Source organism: Xenopus laevis, chromosome 1S (assembly GCF_017654675.1).
Source record: "Xenopus laevis strain J_2021 chromosome 1S, Xenopus_laevis_v10.1, whole genome shotgun sequence".
NCBI classification, from domain to species: domain Eukaryota; kingdom Metazoa; phylum Chordata; class Amphibia; order Anura; family Pipidae; genus Xenopus; species Xenopus laevis.
In genome coordinates this window covers 41,443,875-41,465,550 of record NC_054372.1, presented here as the reverse complement: position 1 = coordinate 41,465,550, position 21,676 = coordinate 41,443,875, and positions in this window count along the sequence as shown.

The window sequence follows — 21,676 nt, the reverse complement described above, 5'->3', positions numbered from 1 at the left end:
AATGTAGCTGTTTTCACATAATTCTAGAAAAATTGCTAATTGGGCTTGCATTTTGTTTCAAATTGGGTGGAAGTTGTGTCTAGCATTAAAGGAGGCCATAGATGTTAAGATTTTGTAAAAAAAAAAAAAATCATTATAGTAGGACCAAGCTTATATTGAATCGATTGTTTAAATTTACAATTTGTCCATCAACTAAAACACCATTTCAAGTGATATCTTCCAGTTGAAGCTAGGAAAACTGTTGACCTTGCAAACTATTAGACAATGGATACATTTCACTGTGAAGGATGAGAATTTTCTAACCTGCCCGATCGATTTTCTGTCCGATGTCAGATGAAAAATCATTAGATGCAGGATCATTCAGTGCCCACTAACCTCACAAATTTGTCGGATCATGCCTTATATTGTGACATTTCCATTCTATGTGTACTGTATATTGTGAGTTGGTCCCTAAGCTCAGTAAGTGACAGCAGCACAGAGCATGTGCAGTGAATCAGCAGAAAATAAGATGGGCAGCTACTGGGGCATCTTTGGAGACACAGATCAATACTGCTAAAGAGCTGTGGTTGCCTTGGGCTGGTACAGAAGCCCACATTTCTAGCCTACTTTTTTAGTTAAGCTTTACTTCCCTTTTAAGGAAGACTGAAACAGCAAGCTGCATTAGTGCTATGGCATTAAACATAATAAAACGATGCAAAAGACATACATTTTGCTGTTATGTTTTATCCACATTAAACAAATAGAAAAAAAAAGTAACTTACATAGTGTTTATGACCTATAAGAAGGAACCTTAGCAAAAGCTCAGATGACATATTGTTAATCTCCCCACTACCACTGAATAGATTCTACCTATACAATATGGGTACATCAAAGGGACGTGCGTTAATGGTGCAGCTATTGGGAGTGGTTGGTAGACCTGGTATTAGCTTTGAATACAATTGGTTATTACAAGCAAATATGGAATACAAAATGTGAACAAAATTTTTGCTAGAGAATCTGTAGATTCAATAACGTTCTTGCCTTGCCTTAAGGGCCTATTTAAAACCTTTTGGAACAGTCTAGGCACACAAATCTAGAAAAATTATTTGCAAAGTTGAGTTGGAGGGACATCTGGGCACAGGATGAACATGGACTTGACTGCACTACTTTGTCTCTTTTGAGGAGAACAAGCGTTGGTGCTAATTAAAGTCTGGAGTATAGGTCCAGAGTATCTACTGTACATGCTGCTTGATTTGACTTACCCTGTCTCTTGATAAATATTTTCTTGGGTGAGTTTGGTATTTGATGTGGGATGTAAGTACTCAGGTACCTTTGCGTGCAACACGTGTGTGGTGCTTATTAGAAACATGCCCCTCTTTTTTGTGTTTTTAAACAGTTCACTTTTAAATATCAAGTGCTCTTACTACAACAGTCAGAGAGAGAGATTTGGGGAACACATGGTGTGTGATAGTGTGACACCTGAGAGTTATAAAAGCTTAAGAAGAAATGACTGTATATTTATTAAAAATATAATAAATCTATAAACACGTGATTTATGCTTACACTAGTTCACTTTTTTATGCTGTAAAATTGCAGATTCAATACTCAATTCTTCTAAAAACTGTTTTTTTTTAAAAAAAAAGACTAAAGGCATACATACATAAATAAATAAATAAATAAATAAATAAATAAAATGGAAACCTGCTGGGATTGCAAAATATTTCTGTCATTAAATTGAATTAATTATACTCTTGGAGGCTTTAGCTTCTTTTAATTGGAATTTGGGAAATTCATAAAAGATCTTTATGAAGGTTCATGGCTTAGTATATTGAGTGATTTACTATAGTTGCTCTACAAATTGCTGTTGTAACGTTTGGATTTCACAGTAGTGTGCTGCTGTATTATATTATTTTCAATTACATTTAGATTAAATCTTCAAAGATGTGTGCATAGCATGAAAATAAGCAAACTCATATATAATAGTAGTTATTTAGAGCAATTTGATCTAAAATAATGTTTTGTGTTGCTTTAAAAGTAAGATGGCAATAAAAGTGCAGAAAATAGCAAATCACAATGATTTGAATACAGTAACTTAGGATGCAGCCATCAAAACACCTTTTCTAACTTGATATGTCTTCCTATTTAAATTAAGAGCCAGTCTGACATCACCATCCTTTGCTTAAAGGGATCCTGTCATCAGAAAACATGTTTTTTTTCAAAACGCATCAGTTAATAGTGCTACTCCAGCAGAATTCTGCACTGAAATCCATTTCTCTAAAGAGCAAACAACTTTTTTATATTCAATTTTGAAATCTGACATGGGGCTAGACATTTTGTCAATTTCCCAGCTGCCCCTGGTCATGTGACTTGTGCCTGCACTTTAGCAGAGAAATGCTTTCTGGCAGGCTGCTGTTTTTCCTTCTCAATGTAACTGAATGTGTCTCAGTGAGACATGGGTTTTTACTATTGAGTGTTGTTCTTAGATCTACCAGGCAGTTGTTATTTTGTGTTAGGGAGCTGCTATCTGGTTACCTTCCCATTATTCTTTTGTTTGGCTGCTGGGGGGGGGGGGTGATATCACTCCAACTTGCATTACAGCAGTAAAGAGTGATTGAAGTTTATCAGAGCACAAGTCACATGACTTGGGGCAGCTGGGAAATTGACAATATGTCAGATTTCAAATTTGAATATAAAAAAATCTGTTTGCTCTTTTGTGAAATGGATTTCAGTGCAGAATTCTGCTGGAGCAGCACTATTAACTGATTCATTTTGAAAAATGACAGTATCCCTTTAAGATAAGAAATTGTCCCAATCATCTGAATACAAAGTGATTGTTTGACTGCACTGTGAAGGTCAGAATCTCTATTGGACCAAATGGCAGATATTGCTTTGATTTGCTTTAATTTCTGCTGAAGCTCTTGCTGTCATACCTGAAAAGAGTCTCAACCATGCAATATCTGGCATTCCTATGTATAATATATGTTTCCATGCCATGTGAGGCAATAACTTGATCAAAATATGAAACAAAGATGATATATCATTGTATTTCTCCTTTAATTCCAACTGCTGAATCAAATCTTAGAAGGTTATTAATCAAAATCTTAAACTTTCTCACTGTTTTCTAAAAACCACACTGACCAAATCTGCACAGACTTTCACCCCCTATTTATCAACACATTTTCACAAAAATGTATTGTCCGGGGAAAAGACTTGATAAAATCGTAAAAAAAGTCAGAATCATACAAATTTTTCAGATTTGTTGCCAAAAAGTGTCTTTTTAAATTTTAATGACCAAAATGTGCGACTTTTTCAAATTATCGCCTAAAAAACTACAACATTTTTTGGATTGTTAAATGATACCAAGCACAGATCAGAATATCTTCCAGTTGTAAATGGGACATCTGCCATTGACTTCTACATGATCTCTGCAGGTCTGAGATGGAGTACTATTTATTCAGACTCCATTGGGGTTAAAAAAATACCAAAACATTTGAATTATTTCTTTCAATGAAAAAATTGTGTTTTCCCCTTTAAAAGTCTGCCCAGAAAGTAAGAAAAAACTCCCTTAGTATTTTAGCAAAACACTTTACTGATAATTACATAAGTGTAAATAAAATAACATTTATTATCAGGGCTGAAAGGCCTTCATAACCAGAAAGTAAAGGTAACTAGGATTTAGGGATAGGCAAAAATGACATGGGTAGATATCAGTAGAGTTAAGTAGAGCCAGAGACCAAACATCAGAACTTCTGTTTTTTAATAAAAATGTAGAAAAAATGCAGTGAATTTGTATTATACTCATCATTTTAAATGGGTCTACCAACTCTCAAACAAATTTAAAAAAAATTAAAATCTTGAATTGAATAATTCCAATTTATTTTAAATTAAATTGTCAGATTTTAGATGCTGGATTGTTACTAGGGATGCACTGAATTCACTATTTTTGGATTTGGCCGAACACCAGAATCCTTTGTAAAAGATTTGGCCAAAAACCGAACCATATCTGAATATGCAAATTGGGGGCAGAAAGGAAGAACATTGTTTAGCTTCTTTGTTCAGTGACAAAAATTCACATAATATATAGGATTCTGATTCCATTCAGACAGGCACAAGAATTTGTCTGAATCCGAATCCTGCTGAAAAAGACTGAATCCTGAACTTAATCCTGGATTCGGTGCATCCCTAATTTTTACATTTAATAAATAGCTAATTTGAATTTGTGATTTTTATGGCAAAACAAATTGAATTGCAGTAGAAATTAGAATTTGAATGTAGCAGCCAATCCATATAAATATGTCCATAGTTTAGACAACTCTTCCTCAGTGCAGTCCATAACATGATAATATTGGCTGCCTAGGACCCTCAGCCGGCCTGGCACTGGCTCTAGGTACACAATGCAGTAACATGGCATCTATTTGTTTGCAATGTACTTATTTATACATGTATTGGATCTGTTATCCAGAATGCTCTGGACATGGGGTTTTCCGAATAACGGATCTTTCCGTAATTTGGATCTTCATACCTTAAGGGGCCCATTTACTTAGCTCGAGTGAAGGAATAGAATAAAAAAAACTTCGAATTTCAAAATGTTTTTTTTTTGGCTACTTCGACCATCGAAGTGGCTACTTCGACCTTCGACTTCGAATCGAACGATTCAAACTAAAAATCGTTCGACTATTCGACCATTCGATAGTCGAAGTACTGTCTCTTTAAAAAAAACTTCGACCCCCTACTTCACCACCTAAAACCGACCGAGGTGCCATGTTAGCCTATGGGGAAGGATTTAATCGTTCGATTGAACTATTTGTGGTAAATCCTTCGATATTCGAAGTCGAAGGATTTACAATCGGCAGTCGAATATCGAGGGTTAATTAACCCTCGATATTCGACCCTATGTAAATCTGCCCCCAGGTCTACTAGAAAATTATTTAAGCATTAAATAAACCCAATAGGCTGGTTTTGCTTGAAATAAGGATTAAGTATATGTTAGTTTGGATAAAGTTCAAGGTACTGTTTTATTAATACAGGGAAAAAGGTAATAATTTTTTAAACGTTGGATTATTTAATTATAATAGAGTCTATGGGAGACTGCCTTTCCGTAATTTCTGGATAACGGGTTTCCAGATAACGGATTCCATAACTTTTGCAGTAGGAATTAACCTCTATGTTATAGTTATGAGAAGACTGGTTTACTTCTACAATTCATGAAATATGTTGTTCTGAAACTGAAAGTAACAGACAAAAAGATTAATCATAAACTGTTAATAGAAAATACAAAACAGGCTATAATCATGCTGTGATTTTTGTTTCAATTGTTGTCTTTGTAACGTCTCTTAATCAAGGACATACCCATCCGAACAAAGCTTGGCAGTCAAGAAATATACACTCTAGTTCAAATACAACCTATTCATCTCACCATATGGCCTCATTAATCTGAGATTGCTGCTCCAGATTTAGGAACATACAGAAATGAACTTTACTGGATGGCAGTTCATTTTTTTTCAAAGCCACCCTGAGTGTGCATTTATAATATATCTCCCTGAAAACAAAGGCTTATGCTCACAGAGAGAAGATTAAAAATAATTCTTCTTTATAGATATTACAAATCTTTTTAATTATGCATAATTCAAGCAGGCAATCTTTTTTTTTTCATTACATTGGTCCATTTTTCATGTCTTAGATTAAATATTTTTTTATTTCAGCTACTTCCCTACATTTTTATTAAACTTATGCATAATTGGGACATTATTTCTACACACTGAAATGATTCTTGTACTGTAAAAAGCTTGTAAAAAGCTGAATACATCAGGGACTTTTCAAAGTGCAAGTGGTAATCTTTTTTTCAGTGTTAGGAATATTGTATTTTGCATTTAATAAAGTGGGTATTGCGCTGCCCAAGCTGATGGGCTTAGGAACTGAAGTTTTTCACTGTGTTTCACTGACAAAAAAATGTTAAAGCTAAAGATATTTTTTAAATGTTTTGGTGGCCATGCTTAGGTTTTCATTTAGTACAAAGTTGTATTGAAGAAGTTTCAACAGAGGCAATAACATGATTGTCCTTTCAGATTTTTTAAATTACATTATTAGATCCCTTAGATGCAGACCCTTTTGGGTTTATATCATTTTATTTTTAGTAGCCTAAAAGGTTTCAAAATTCTGGAAAACCTGGATCCCAAGCATTCTGGATAATATAATAGATCACATACCTGTACTTATGATAATATAAACCATTATCATAATCCTTTCCAGTGGTTCCCACCCAATACCTAGTTCCTTGGAAAATATATATTTTCATTGTTGTTTTAAAATATTGATATGTTCAAATTTACTAGAACCATCCAAATTCAAATCGGTAAAAAAGAAAGAAATAGAAGGTGCGCTGGGGGTACCTATAGAGAGAGGGAGACAAAGCCTATATGGTGTAGTATCCTCTATACACATATATGGTGTAGTATCCTCTATGCAGATAATAGGCAATTGGTTCTACTCACATTCACAAAGCGGTCATTTCGCAAAAGGATGCTGATCGCGTCTGCCAGTAATCTGAAGTCAGTGTGCGGCTGGCGTGTCCGGTCAGTTTTCAGCCTGTTGATTCAGATTACTGGCAGACGCGATCAGCATCCTTTTGCGAAATGACCGCTTTGTGAATGTGAGTAGAATCAATTGCCTATTATCTGCTAAGGTGTATAGAGGATACTACACCATATAGGCTTTGTCTCCCTCTCTCTATAGGTACCCCCAGCGCACCTTCTATTTCTTTCTTTTTTACCGAATTATACGTGGATAAGTGGATCCACAGATTGAACTTTGGTGCAGCTCCTATCTCTACCAGTTGGACTGAGCGCAGTCTTCACCCCTCTGATCCAAATTCAAATACCTCCCTGCTTCTTCATTGGACAAAGATCCGAAAGAGGACGAGGCATGATAAAATGAAGGTATGCTCTAAAGACCATCGTTGTAGTTTGTAGCATTTTATAATGAACATTTATGGACAACAAGAATACTAGAATTAGGGTTTTAATTGGTTATGGGCCATTTCACTTTGCCAAAAATTAGCGAAACTGTGAAAATTCACCAAAATGCATTAAGGTCTATTGGTGTCAAAAAAAAATTGTCACATGATGCGGCGCTCAACAATTTTTTTTACTCATTGGAGTCTATGAGCATAATTTTTTCAGCAAAACTCAGTGAAAAATTTCACTCATCACTGTTTATAATTGATGTTTGTTTTCTTAACTTTCACCTGAATTCATTAGCTGTATAGCTTAAACTATATGCTTATCCAGTTTGACCTGTTTTTGCAAATGTGAATATGCTCCAAATCCATGATAATTAATGAGGTTAATTAGCCAGCCACTGACACACTGATCCCTTATCTTGTATGTGCCATTTATATGCTGAAATAAATGTGATATATGGAATGACGGCGTGCAAGCAATTAATATTACTTTAACATGTTCCATAGATTAGTAATGCTACAGCAACTTTTATTCTAAACAAATAGGCCCTTAACAAATAAGCATTCAATGTGCAATCTCGGTGCAGGATATTATAGGCTGCCTTAATGTTTCCATTAGTGACATAATGCATAATTCCCTTACACATGCAGGATTAACTGCTTAAGAATTTGTAGAAAACATCTTTTGAAATGAATTACTAGGAGCCAATCATTGGAGAGCGTTATACGTCTCATGTAGGGTTAGCATCCTGTTTAAAAATGGGTGCAAGATGGTTTCCACTTTTTCATTTTTTTTAAAGTAGACGTTTAGGAATTTGGACTTTCTTTTAGCTCTTTGCCCATTGGCTATATTATGTGCTATTTTTTGTTTGCGGGGTTTTTTTATCACATTTTATATAAACTCTGGTCACAGAGTCCTACTTGATTGCAGCCTAATTCATGCTTGAGTGTGCCAGGCTTCAAAATATTGAAGCCTCAAAGATCAATTGGGTTTTTGCTGATGGGGTCAGTAACACCCATTATATGGCTGGATAGAGGCACAAAACAAATCCTTTGTAAATTATGGGAAAAAAAATGTCAAGAACAATTAAAAAGTTGTTGAGGGCTCTGCCCTCAAGGCCATATGGACCAAGGCTATTTCATCCAAGTCAGGGGGGCACCTAGGGAAATCTGCACATACTGGATTTTATTCTTTATCAGCAAAGAACAGTTGCTCTGTGTTTTTTTGAAGAAGAATTAATCCTGGAAAAACAGCCATGGTAGTAATTACATGGGAAAATGGGAATGCAACAAGAAAATGTAGAGCTTTGCCACATGATTAATATGAGGGTTCTGCCAATTCTGCAGGATGCTTCTGTCATATCCCTTTTGGCCATTTATTAAAACAGCTCTGTTCCCAAATAAAAAGAACACCTCCTGCACCAGTGGGTGTTTACAGTAAATTATGTTATATCTAACTGCACAAAGAACTGGGTAGTCTTGGCTGAGTCCCAATATAGGCAATAATATGTAACCTAAACTGTCTTTGCTTTGTGATTTGGTTCAGAATTGCATGACAAACCGTTGATAAGAACTAAACCAAAAACCTTGGCTCAATTCAAAAAAATATAGCGTGGGAGTGATGAGAAAATGTTGATAAACTGTTTATATTCAATTGAGACCATGGTAACTTCTAAATATTTCATTTAGAAAGGAGGCATTTTGATGCTCTTACACTTTGTTCATCTGATGCAGATTGACAGTTCTATTTTAAAGCACTTCTGTTTTTGGATTACACAAACAATAAGTCAACCTAAGTAAAAATGCCATTTACTCAGTGATGCAATCAAAATAGAAATTTCCATATCCTGTATAAAATGACCCTGTTTATTTTACCAATAATTTATTTCAGTTGGAAATACCAATTACAATATATCATCGAGGCAGTTTTGCTTAAATGTGGATAACTGAAATCTTATTTGTTTTTCCACAAAGTAAATTATAAGGTAAAAGGTTGATTGTTTTAGCTTAAAGCATTGTGAATGTGTGTTCTTCTGAGACACCACAGTTGCTTTTTTTTTTTTTTTTAATTTAATGGGGAGGTCTAAATTGGAACAAATGAAATGAATTTCTTATTGGACCAAATTAAGTGCATTTTTCATGGAGAGGAATTAAACAATTAATGAAATCAGTTCTGATAGTCTGCTTAATATCATTTTGCTTGGTATTGTGCACTTGGTACTTTATACTCTTTGGAATTTAAACTCTGACAGCTTTTTTGTCAAACTGAAAACCATAGAATGAGTTTAAGGAATTAATATCCAAATAAATCATTCTTGTATTTTTACTCTCATTTGACTTTAATATATTACTTGGTAATAACATGTTCAGTATTTCTGCACAGTAAACTATTATTACATTCTCCTGTGTTAGAAATTGCATAAAAATAACTTTAACATGGTTAAATTGACTGCTGCCTTTCTGAGGCATTGTTTTCATTTCCTCTTGCACATACAAACAGAATGTGGAACTGGGCAACCCCCATGATGCACCACCCATGATGCACCACCCATCATCTCTATACTGATACTGCACGCTGCCTGGACTCACAGGAGGTGAGACCCTGATGTGGTCACACTGCTGCTCCCACAGTTTACACCACTGTACAGTTTCTTCAATGTATCTGGGAAGTGACCATTTCAATATATTTTTTAACATCACAAATACAGCTAATGCTTATTATATCCGTGTATTCATGCAGGCAGTTCAGAAAACACATTGCTTTAACCCTTATTTATCTGTTTCACCTTATTCTTATCCATATTTAACCAATATAGCACCTTCTTAGTATTAACCAGTAAACCCCCGATTCTCTAAAGAATCGTTAATGAAAGAATGGTAACAACAGTGAGGCAGCAAAATGCGATGGGTGCTGATTCACTCGGCATCCCCAGGCAGCAACTGGCGACGCTAATTTGTGGGGATGTAGAGTGAATCTGTGCCTATTGCTTGTTATTACCTATCTGCTAATAGAATTCTTAAATTTTGAGTTTATTGGTAGTAAAGTGTTACTGAAAAATTTCTTTATAAACAACATTTTTTGTGAAAATGTTCTCCTGTCCTTGAATGAGTTCTCCCTGGTGAGCTGTACTTAAAATCTTGACTTTAACATCAGATGAACGCTGCACTCTTGAAAATGCAACATAAAGTTGACCATGACCAAACACAGGCTCAGATAGGTAAATGCCGACTTTATCCAATGTTTGTCCTTGTGATTTGTTGATTGTCATGGCAAATGCAGCCTTAATGGGGAATTGTCGTCGTTTAAGTTTAAAAGGTAATTCCTGGTCAGAACTGGTAAGGTCAATTCTGGGAATCAAAACAGTATCACCGCTATGGGATCCTGTAAGCACTTCTGCCTTGATAACATTTTGTCTCATGCTCTTCACAACCAACCGTGTACCGTTACATAAACCTTGCTTAGTGTTAGGGTAGGGGCACACGGCGCGATTTCGCCGCGATTCTGCGCTGGGCGAGTTGTCGCTGCGTTTTTTAAGCCGAAATAGCTTTGCTAACTTTGGCGCTGGCGTCAATGCAAATCGCGGCGAAATCGCTGCGCTAATTCACACGCGGCGATTCTTTTTCTACTGTCGCCCGGAAACGCTCAGCGAGGCAACTTCGGACGACAATAGAAAACGAATCGCCGCGTGTGAATTAGCGCAGCGATTTTGCCGCGATTTGCATTGACGCCAGCGCCAAAGTTAGCAAAGCTATTTCGGCTTAAAAAACGCAGCGACAACTCGCTTAGCGCAGAATCGCGGCGAAATCGCGCCGTGTGCCCCTACCCTTAAGGTTTCTTAACAGCATGACTATTGTTCCTACTTTGAGTATAAGATTGTGTTGTGGTAATCCAGCATTGTTGATAGTGTTTAAATATTCTAATGGGAAGTTAAGTTTCTCACTTTCGTCTTCAGAATCAATACAGTCAGTACTCAGAAAGACACAGCTTTGTCCAGGAAGTAATGCAATCACTTGGTTGTTTATCATGTCAACATCAATATTTTTTGGAGATAATATAGCCCGTTTTGCTAAAAATGGCCACCCACGCAGGTACGCAACCGGTTCCCCTCCTAGAGTGACGCTAGCGCCGCCATTAGACAAACTTGCAAAGGAGTAGCAAGATGGCCGACGCTTATACAGACTTTAGTGGGCGGATGACAAACTCGCAGAGGAGTAGCAAGATGGCCGACGCTTATACAGACTTTAGTGGGCGGATTTGGCAGTGGGCGGATGACAAAGTCGCAGAGGAGTAGCAAGATGGCCGACGCTTATACAGACTTTCGTGCAGGTACGCAACCGGTTCCCCTCCTAGAGTGACGCTAGCGCCGCCATTAGACAAACTTGCAAAGGAGTAGCAAGATGGCCGATGCTTATACAGACTTTAGTGGGCGGATGACAAACGCGCAGAGGAGTAGCAAGATGGCCGACGCTTATACAGACTTTAGTGGGCGGATTTGGCAGTGGGCGGATGACAAAGTCGCAGAGGAGTAGCAAGATGGCCGACGCTTATACAGACTTTCGTGCAGGTACGCAACCGGTTCCCCTAGTGTGACGGTGAGCGCATCTGCCTCCCTAGATCCTAACCTTCCAGCGGTCGCCGCCTGAGTGAGCAGGAAAGAAGAGGCGGCGGGAGGCAGAAGGAGACGGTGAGCGCATCTGCCTCCCTAGATCCTAACCTTCCAGCGCATCTGCCTCCCCGATCCTAACCTGTTCTGATCCTAACCTTCCAGCACATCTGCTAATCGAAGGCCGCATCTATGTCTTTCGGCTGAAGTTGCGCGCGCATCTCATAGATCCTAACCGAAGTTGCGTGCGCATCTGCCTCCCCTCCACTCGGGACATAGATAGGCCTTCGGTTAGTATATAGGATGGGTATCTAAAACCATACAATGACCACCTAAACCCATGAAAGGATTCTCCAAATCTGATTTTTGGGTAAAGTAATTTAGTTTCATTAGCTTCATCTGGAGGAGTGGTATCTTTTAATCTGTTTAATCTGTTGTTTTATTTCTTACCTCTGCCTACGTGTTTTCATTTTACAGTAGCTTTTGCTTCATTCAGTCTTTTTGATTTGACACAACTTGTTTATCTCAGAGAAACTGGCCATTTAGTAGACCTGCAATTCTACTTTTAGAATGGAAAATAGAGACAAGAAATGGGCAATTTATTTGGTACACATCCTTTGAATCAATAAGGTTGTGGTTAAAGTGTCAGTTTATTTCCTTACTGTCATATTACAAAAATTGATCTCTACTACACTCGCTGAAAAGGTAAATGTCAAAATGTTACTGAACTGATTTGAAACATCCTATAGTTTCTAGCATTTTCCCCACAGCGCATGCCACAAGAACATTTTGTCCACAAAGCAATAAATTGCCTTGAAAAGGTGTACTTTTTAAAATAACTCAATTGTGTCAATAGAGTTACTGCCTTTCATACATTGTTGCAAGAACTGTATGTATTTGTAGCTAAGTAAGACACTACAGACGCAAACATTCATGAATCTGGTGGACCACTACAAACTAATTTGTCCTCTATGAATCATTAACTGTTACTCATTTTGTTACAAATTATCTATTCATTTATATTTTTATTCCAGAAATCGCTTCCTTTCAATATGAATTATGTGCTGATTAAAATTAAATTTCATGATCTATGGTATCCTTCTCCTTTCATCATTCCAAGAAAATTCTATAACCTTGTAATTATACCTAATTGCTTAGAAAATGTACCTGATTAAAAAGAAACAGAAATAAGTATTGAAATCATGGATACAAGAAACATTATTACATACAGAGGAGTACAACTGAATCTGCAGCCCAGTGAAAGGTACCACAATGACACTTTACAAAACATATTTCATGATCCAGATATATTATATAATGCACTTTCATGGCTTATAAATAAGTCTGAACAATTTCTTTAGGACATTTTTTGTTAGATGGGTTTAATTTTTATCTTAATATCTTTGTGCATTGGTTGGCTTAATATATGGTATATTCACTTTGTTTGCACTTTTTGTATTAATGTCATACTAGTGGTAGAGTCGTGCACGGGTCCATTTTTTGGAACCCGTACCCGACCCATACCTGCAATCGGCAACTCGCATTCTTACCCGCTTGGACCCACTACCCGACCCGCAAGTACCTTATCCACAACCCAGACCCACTGACCATCAAGAATCAGGAAGTGCTGTCATTGCAAACTGGAAGTGCCTTCATCGGAAGTGGGCATGGTCAGAAAAAAAGGAGTAAAACAGGAAGTGCTGTCATTGTAAACTGGAAGTGACATCATCTGAACTAGACATGATCAGAAAAAGGAGTAAAAATCACTATTGAGAAGACCCACGGCCCGACCCAAAAACCCGCAGAACCGCCGACCGGCATCTATACCCGCACCCAGGACTTCTATCCACAACCCGCAGGGTACCCGACCCGGTGCAGGACTCTAATAAGTGGTATCACAGTGATGTCACAAGATGATTTTTTAACTCCAAAAGAGGGTTTTTGCTTCACCTTTAACATTTCATAACACATGAGGGGTTATTGCTCAAAGTCTGAATTTATCTCAATATTTTCTGCTACAAACTCCAATCAAATGTTTTTTTGTGCTTATTTTTTATTAATTTTCCCCCAAAAATTTGCTTTGCGGGAAAAAAATCGATTTTTTTCTGATTTTTCATACGATTTTTTAGATTTTTTTCAGATTTTTGCCTGAAAACTCAGAAAACGGGGTTTTGCACGAAACCCAGCATACATCAAAAAATCATTGGGACGTCTCCCATTGACTTACTGTATATGCAACCTCAACAGGTCGGAGACAGTGTCGAAGTGGGCCTGGTGGGCCCCGGCCCTCATGGGCCACCGCCGGCACAGCCATGTCTTCCCGATTGGGCCCCCCCTTAAAAACAAGTCTCTGCTGCACTTCCGTGCAGCGCAGGCACGCAGTGTGACGCAGGTGCACGCGGCACCAGCATTCACGCTGGAGCGTGCAGAGGGGGATTGAAAGGCCAGAGAGGGAAGCCAGGAAGGGCCCCCTGTGACTGCCTGGAGGGGCCTTCAGTTGCAAGTCCCAGTGGGCCCCCGACCCTGGTCTGAGATGCCGGATTTTCTGATTCTGACTTTTCCATCCTCTGGGTTTAATACATTCTGAAGAATTTGTGTTTTATAAAAAAAAGTTTTGGCCTTAAATTATTATACATCCTTTAAAGTGTGGATCTTAGTCCTTTTTAGATTTAGAATTCCATTTTTTGTCAAATGAACTGCATCAGGCTCCAGTGAGTCTAATTAGCACAAATCAAAACTGGTGTGATAAAATCAGTTGAACAAAACATGTTAATGTTTTGTTGCTGCATTTTAACTTGCATTAAAACATTGGGTTTGCTATCTAGGAAAGAACAAGCAGGGTGTCAAACTGATGGAGATAAAGAGAGGATTTGGACAAATCTACATTGGAATAAATATTGAGTGTTCAAGGTCTGCAGATCTCTGTTCTGACCTGGATGAATAAGAACCTTCCCAAACATACATCTCTTATATGTTTATGAAGGTTCTCATTCATCCAGGTCATGGTATATCTATAGTAAAAAGTTATATCAACTGGACTCGCTGTATTTTTTATGTATTATGAATTATTTTTTGAAGATATTCCGCTAGTCATCCGACTGGCTTTCTCAATTCAAAAAGAGAGAATATCCTAAACAGAAAAGTAGGCCCAAGGTGCAATTGTGTCCACAAATCCCAGCCGGCTCCCACTTGTATCCCTCCAAGTCCGCAAAATCTGTTACTGAAATAAAAGAGCCAGCGCCAAAAGGCACGGGGGACAGACAAACAGGCAAATAGTGTAATATAGTTTTGCAATGTTGCCACCTCTTGTGTAGGGAACAAGCCGTTTGTTTGACCATATAATTGTGACCCTCCTTTATTATCAACCTTCACCAAAGGTATAATCAATTCAAAAAGTGTAAGCACGAAATGTCTTAAAGAAAATAGTATAGTTGATTTGACTTATTACTATAGGTATATCATCTCTCAGACTCCATTTTAAAAAGTAATTAAAATTTAGAAAAATCCTTTTTTTCATTTCTCTATAATAATTAAACAATACCTTGTACTTGATTCCAACTAAGATATAATTGGGTTTATTCAATGTTTAAATATGGGAATCCAAATTATAGCAAGATTCCTTTTCATTACTCCAACTCCAGTGTACCATACAGTATATCATAGATTCTGCACAAATTGTGATTGGGGTAAGTTTAGTTACACTATGGGTTCCTATTAGGGACGGCCTCGTTTCGCCGAAAAAATTACGCCCATAGACTTGTATGGCGGCGTGCGTCAAAATAAAAAAGACGCGTGTCAAAACAATTTCGCCACACAATTTTTGTCGCCCATAGACTTTAATGGGCGTCTGCGACATTTTGGCGGCGGCGAATTTTTGGCGAAACTAAACGGGTCAAATTCGCCCATCCCTAGTTCCTATGACTTTGGATCCTCACTATCCCTAATGAAGATAACTGCAAGAGAAACTAGGGGACGGGGCTTGTTTAATTTTTTGTTGCTGCCAACAATTTGCAGAAAGTGTAGATAAAGTTATACAAGCTTACCTACAGTAGGTCCAGTACAGCTATTTTTATAATACACAAAAGCCATGAATATCCTGTAAATAATATCTTTATAAATGACACTTAGGGATGTCATCAGTTAGAATTGTTGCACATTATAAAAAATAATATACATGTTATTGTAAAAAAAATAAGAATATTAGAAGTCATCTCAGAGTCCAATGACCTGTATAAAAACACAGCCGTGTGCCTTTATATGGTTATGGAACTTCTTGGTGATTAATAATATACCTATATTTTACAATAGGGCATACATTACCTATATCATCTATCCTTTCCTTTGCAAGCAATTTTAATTTGGTTGTAGTACAGTATTTCCTTTTTTATCTATGAAATGGAATAGCTATATCAAATATATATTCAAAAATTGCCCAGCTGCAGCTATAGCAGTATTATTATGACTGTTGCTAAACAACCAAGCATATGTTCCTGCATTGAGACTGACTGCCAAGATGGTACCATATTCTTATAATGAAAACACCTGCTCAAACAATGTGATTTAGATGTTCAATTATGCTGTACTTTAGCTTGTGTTTAGGAGCTCTGTGATTAATAAGTGCACAAGAAATCAAACTCAAAATGGAAGGTAATTCAGATTGCAGGTTTAATAAGTAAATTGGCATAACTACCCGAGATTTTTCATGTATACATATTGTCTGAAAACTGAACATTTATTTTGGAAAATTGCTGTTTTATAAAAAAAAATTCTTGGCTTTCTTGGCCATATGGTTGGCAGAGCACTCAACATACCAAATGAAGAACTTAAGCTCAGGGTACTTCTAAGTAGAAGCTTGAAAAGAAAAGTTAACCCAGGCAGGAATTATTCTGAAATAAGACTTTGTTCCATACAGAACAAGATAACACTATTTAGCAGTAAATAACTGTCTTTGAACCGCATAACACTTTAGAAAATTGTGGAACTGCAATAGTGGGTTAGTCGCAGAGAGTTGCAGTGGACTTTTAGTTAAGCAGTTGTAGTTATGCAGATTCTTACATTCATTTTTCTGGAATTGACTCTTGCTATAAGGCTATAATAAATTGGAGTGACACATTTAATCCTGAGCTGTAATCATTACCATGTACAATATTTGATATGGATGGGACTCTAGATACTCAGTTGTAGGCCCTTGCAACAGTGTGGAGGCAGGGTATTTTGCAACTATAACTGTATGTGCTATGCACAATAATTGGGCACCCGTGGTTCTTATAACTTAATAAAGAACTTGTTTGTTAAAAAACATAATTCGCATAGGAGTTCAATCAGACATAAACAGGAACATGGGAACATAGGAAATCAGTGAATAGGCATATACCTACAGCACCAATGGTTATTTTATAAATCCCCACAGTGTAAGAAAGAAGGTACTCCCAGCTTTCAGCCTTTACCCTAAGTGGAGCTCCAAAAGTGTCCCTAAAGACCCTAGCTCTGACATTTAGTACCTACTCTGGGTAATTAGTACTTAGAACCCTTGTCCCATGCAACTCTCCTCAGTGTAGCCTGTGCTGCTCAAATAAATAGTCATGACTATCTATCTAGAATGACCTATAGAAGTGAGAAGCCTATCACTTGCTAGACCTGTCTAGGTTCAACTGCACCCTTCCTGCCTGCTCAGGCAAGGGGACTGTCAAAATGGACCCTGAGCACATGTATGCTCAGCTGATATATTATAACATGATGTCATGTAGCAGCTAAACCTGCTAACTCTAGGGGACATGCTTTGACCCAGGAAGAGGAGCCTAGCTCCTATATAAACTAAGGGGCCATTTTTGTGGTCAAAATTTAGAGAAATGCACTATAAATGGGGAATACACTTATCAGTCCCCCTATACTGGTAAGAGACAAGTAAGTGAAAACTAAGGAAACAATCATACAGTACATGCCATACAGTCCACCTCTCTCTGTCTGCTTTCTGGAGAGAAAGAAAAGAAAACCTGTACCTATACACTCCTGTGATCACTCACAGACATAATGTTGGCCTGAGTGCAGCTACATGGAGTAGTAATTGGCCCAAAAAATGTGAAGCAGTCGTTTTTGGACGATCTTCACTTCATGTAGCTGCACTCAGGCATATGCTTTGCCTGTCAGTGCAGCTAAACACAGGAGCATATTATATCAGATCTGCCTACAAAACTCATATTGAGAGAAGCAAATTGAAAACAGAATAAATAAGCAAACAGAATCTTACTGACATCTTCATTTCTTCATACTCTGTTTAGAGTAATTTTAGAGATAGAAAAACAGGTTTTCCTATTCTTTAATGAAGCTGGCCAACATAATAACTGACAATCCAGGCTTTCACAAAGAGCAAACAAAATGGCGAAAAATTTGCGAAATGTGAATTTTGATGCTAGCAGCAATTTTGAAGCCAGCGACAATGTCAATGGGCACCTGGAATTGTCGCCAGCATCGGAATTGTCTCTGGCTTCACAATTGTCACCAGCGTTAAATATATTTTGACGCCGGGTGGAAATTCGCCACAAATTCATACCTGGCTGAAAAATTCGCCCATCACTAAATACTATTTAAGGAATTTATTTATCAAAATCTGAAAAATTCTCACTATTTTCTGCAAACTACTCTGACCAAATCCACACAGACTTCCCCCCCATTTATCAATAAAGTTTCGTGGATTTTCCTTGTGTGGAAAAGTCACTATAAAATCATTAAAAATCAGAATAGTACAATTTTTTCATATTTAACGCTCAAAACCTTTGATTTTTTTGTAAAATTGCCCGAAAGCCAAGATTTTCCCGGAAACCCAGCGTAATTCAGAAAATGGGACATCTGCCATTGACTTTTACATGTTCTCGGCAGGTCTGAGTTGGAGTACTTTTTTCATAGGACTTTTAACACCATAGGACTAATAAATTAATACATCCCCCAAAAATGTATTGTATTTTCCACTTTAAAAGTCTGACCAATAAAATTCTGAGCTTTATAAATGATGTTTCTTGTTTTCATCATCTGTTTTTCGTTTGCTAATCCGAAATAGTCGAGATTTTTGGACGACAACTCAAAAAAGTCTCACAATTCAAGAATCAAATCAAAAAAGTAGAAAGATTTAATTTGACACCCGATTTTGTAGAGACTTTTTCCCACACCAACTTTTTCAATCAGATTTATTGATAAATTAAAGGGATTTGGGTTTGGGAGTTTGGTCAATTTTTTTTAAATATCGAAAGAAAAAGTCGAGTTTTAGTAAATACCCCCCTATTTGTAATCTGTTGGGCTGTCAATTAATAATGAACAGTCCAATGGTCCACTATGGAGTTAATGTGGTTCTTCTCATGGAATGCGATTCGTCAATGTGCTTTGCCACCATCTTCCAGTTAGCTGTGTAGTACAGAATTTGCTATATTGTAAAAGATGAAAAATGGTGCAAATTGTTGTCTTCTGCACAAGACATTCTATTTAAATGCAACCCCCAGTTCAAAATATTGCATTTTATTAGCATGTATAATCTTTAAATATAATTTTAAAAGTTTTCATTAAGTACAAAAATAGTAGACATTATGAGATATTGGAAAAATCAAGCATTATAGAAATGCTCAAAGCTCCTGGATGGAAACCTTCAATCCATTGTACTCCATATAAATATATCTGTCAAAGTGAAAAATATTAGATACGAGAGTTTTGTGACTGTTTTCTTGCACAAGATACTTGTACTCCAACACCTTATTTCAGACTTTATAGAAAATCTTGGTTTCTCAGTTGCAAACTTTTCCTGTTAAATAATTTTTCCCATTTCATCTAAATTGATTTTCCCTTTGTGAGCATTTTAACCTTATACCAATTTTCTTTTTATTGCTAAGAGTGTGACTTCTATCTTGTTTAGAACATTCAGTTATTTGCAGACTGACAGAGGCCTTTTGAAGTGCCTGAAACAGTCAAAATGCTGATCTGAAATGTCACCTACCATTTTGATCATTCTTGAGGCTTGCTTAGGACATTCCTAGTATAAAAATATAGTCTTTAATTTAAAACCTTATTAACATTTTTTTTAGGTATAAATCTACATTTTTCCAAAGACTCTTGCAGACAATATCATATAATTATTGTATATGTTAAGCAGAGCATTAGCAGATAATTGCCTAATAATCATTGTTCATTTACAAATTTGGTACCACCTTATAATACAGAAATGCTCAAAGCAATTTAAAATATGTAGGAAACAGAAGGGTTCTACTATGCAAAATAAATAGTGCCGCAAAAATTAGACCCCGAAAATTCACATTGTCAAAAAATTTTGGACGCACATTGGAAAAGTCGCGTCAAAACCGTCAACATTATTTGGATGCCTATTGACTTTAACGCTGGTGTCAAAATTTACAGAATTTCTTGCCGTTTTGCGAATTTCGTTGGAGATTCGCAAATTTTGCAGCGAAGGGAAACAAATACATCTAATTCCCCGATGCAACCAACACTTGCAAGTGATGCATGCAGTTTCCACAGAATCTGTTTTAGAATGGCATTATTCCAATGATATTAGTATTAGTTCAAGATTTGATTTTAAATTTCTTTCCTGAATTGAAGCAAAATCCAGATCAAGAAAGTTGAATTTCTAGCTAAATTTAAATCAGTTAATGATTGGTAGGATTCTTTTAAAATATCCTCCAATTCTATGGTGATGGGTGAATCTGATCTGCTTCGCTTCACATAACATCATAATTTTTTTGGAGTCTATGAAAAGTTTTCACAGCAAAACCTGCCAAAAAAATGTACTCATCTCTATTCATAATATTTGATTATGTAGATTAAATGTATTTGTTGCCAATATGCAGATACAGTATAAGATATTATATTTTTAGTACGTACACATGTTTTCTCCATACCAGAGGCAAAAGTAACATTTGTGTCTATAGTATTTTGCCCACTTGATGGGCCATAACTCTTTTTGCTTTAATATACTATTTTTATAGAGCATTATTTTAAGGGCAAAAGAGCAACACAATTTACAACAAGATTAAAAGTTCCATTAAAGCATCATGTTATACCTCAAACTACAGTGACATGATTGTATTATACGACAAAGTACAAAATGCATAATTTATTTAACACAATCAGCAGAAATTTATTGAATTACTCATAAAATGCTTCATTGAATTTACTACTTTTCCAGCTTGTCAGACACTCAACATGATTAACAAGTGCCCTGAGTTTTTTCTATCGATGATATGCCCATTCTGCCAAGGTATAGCAAAATGTATGCATTACAATTAATAAGAAAGTATAATCTCAACAGTTATATAATTTTTCTGTTTTACTGAATTTTAAAGTATTTGGCGCAATCCCTTACCTATTTTAACCTTCATTTTCTACCTTCAATTTTGAAAAAAATCTATAAATCATTTTGAAGCAAAAATATTTTGCCATCAATCATTTTTGGATCACATGAAAATAAAGGCTTGGTTTAAGGTTGACTAAGCATAAATATGAAGCCAAATCCATATGTTATAAAATGTGCTAGAATTTTGAGTCATTTACATATGCGCCAAATGCAAGAATTAAAAGACCCTAATTTGTATGTCTAAATCCTATGTGCCCAAGCCCACCTTTCATGTATAAAGTGCAAACAAACAAAAGCCTCACTTTATTCAATTTTGGAGAGCAAGGACCTGTACCTGTGTCCACGCATATACATAGTATATAGTATAAAACTAAAATACAGATATGGGACACGTTGTCCAGAATGCTCTGGGCCTGGGGGGTTCTGGATAAGGGATCTTTCTGTATTTTGGATCTTCATACCTTAAGTCTGTAAACAATAAATAAACCCAACAGGCAGGTCTTGCTTCCAATAATGATTAATTATATCTTAGTTTGGATCAAGTACAAGATTCTGTTTTATTATTACAGAGAAAAAAAAAATTGTTTTTAAAAAATTTGGATTTTGGATAAAATGGAGTAATTCAGAGCTATCTGGATAACGGGTTTCCAGATAACAGATTTCTTACCTGTATATGTAAAATAAACTTACAAAAAAATGTAAGTGCAACAAGACCCCTGCCCTTTCTCCTAAACATGGAGGGGGTGACAAAAGATGTACCTAGGGGCTGGAAAAGGCACTGAGCTT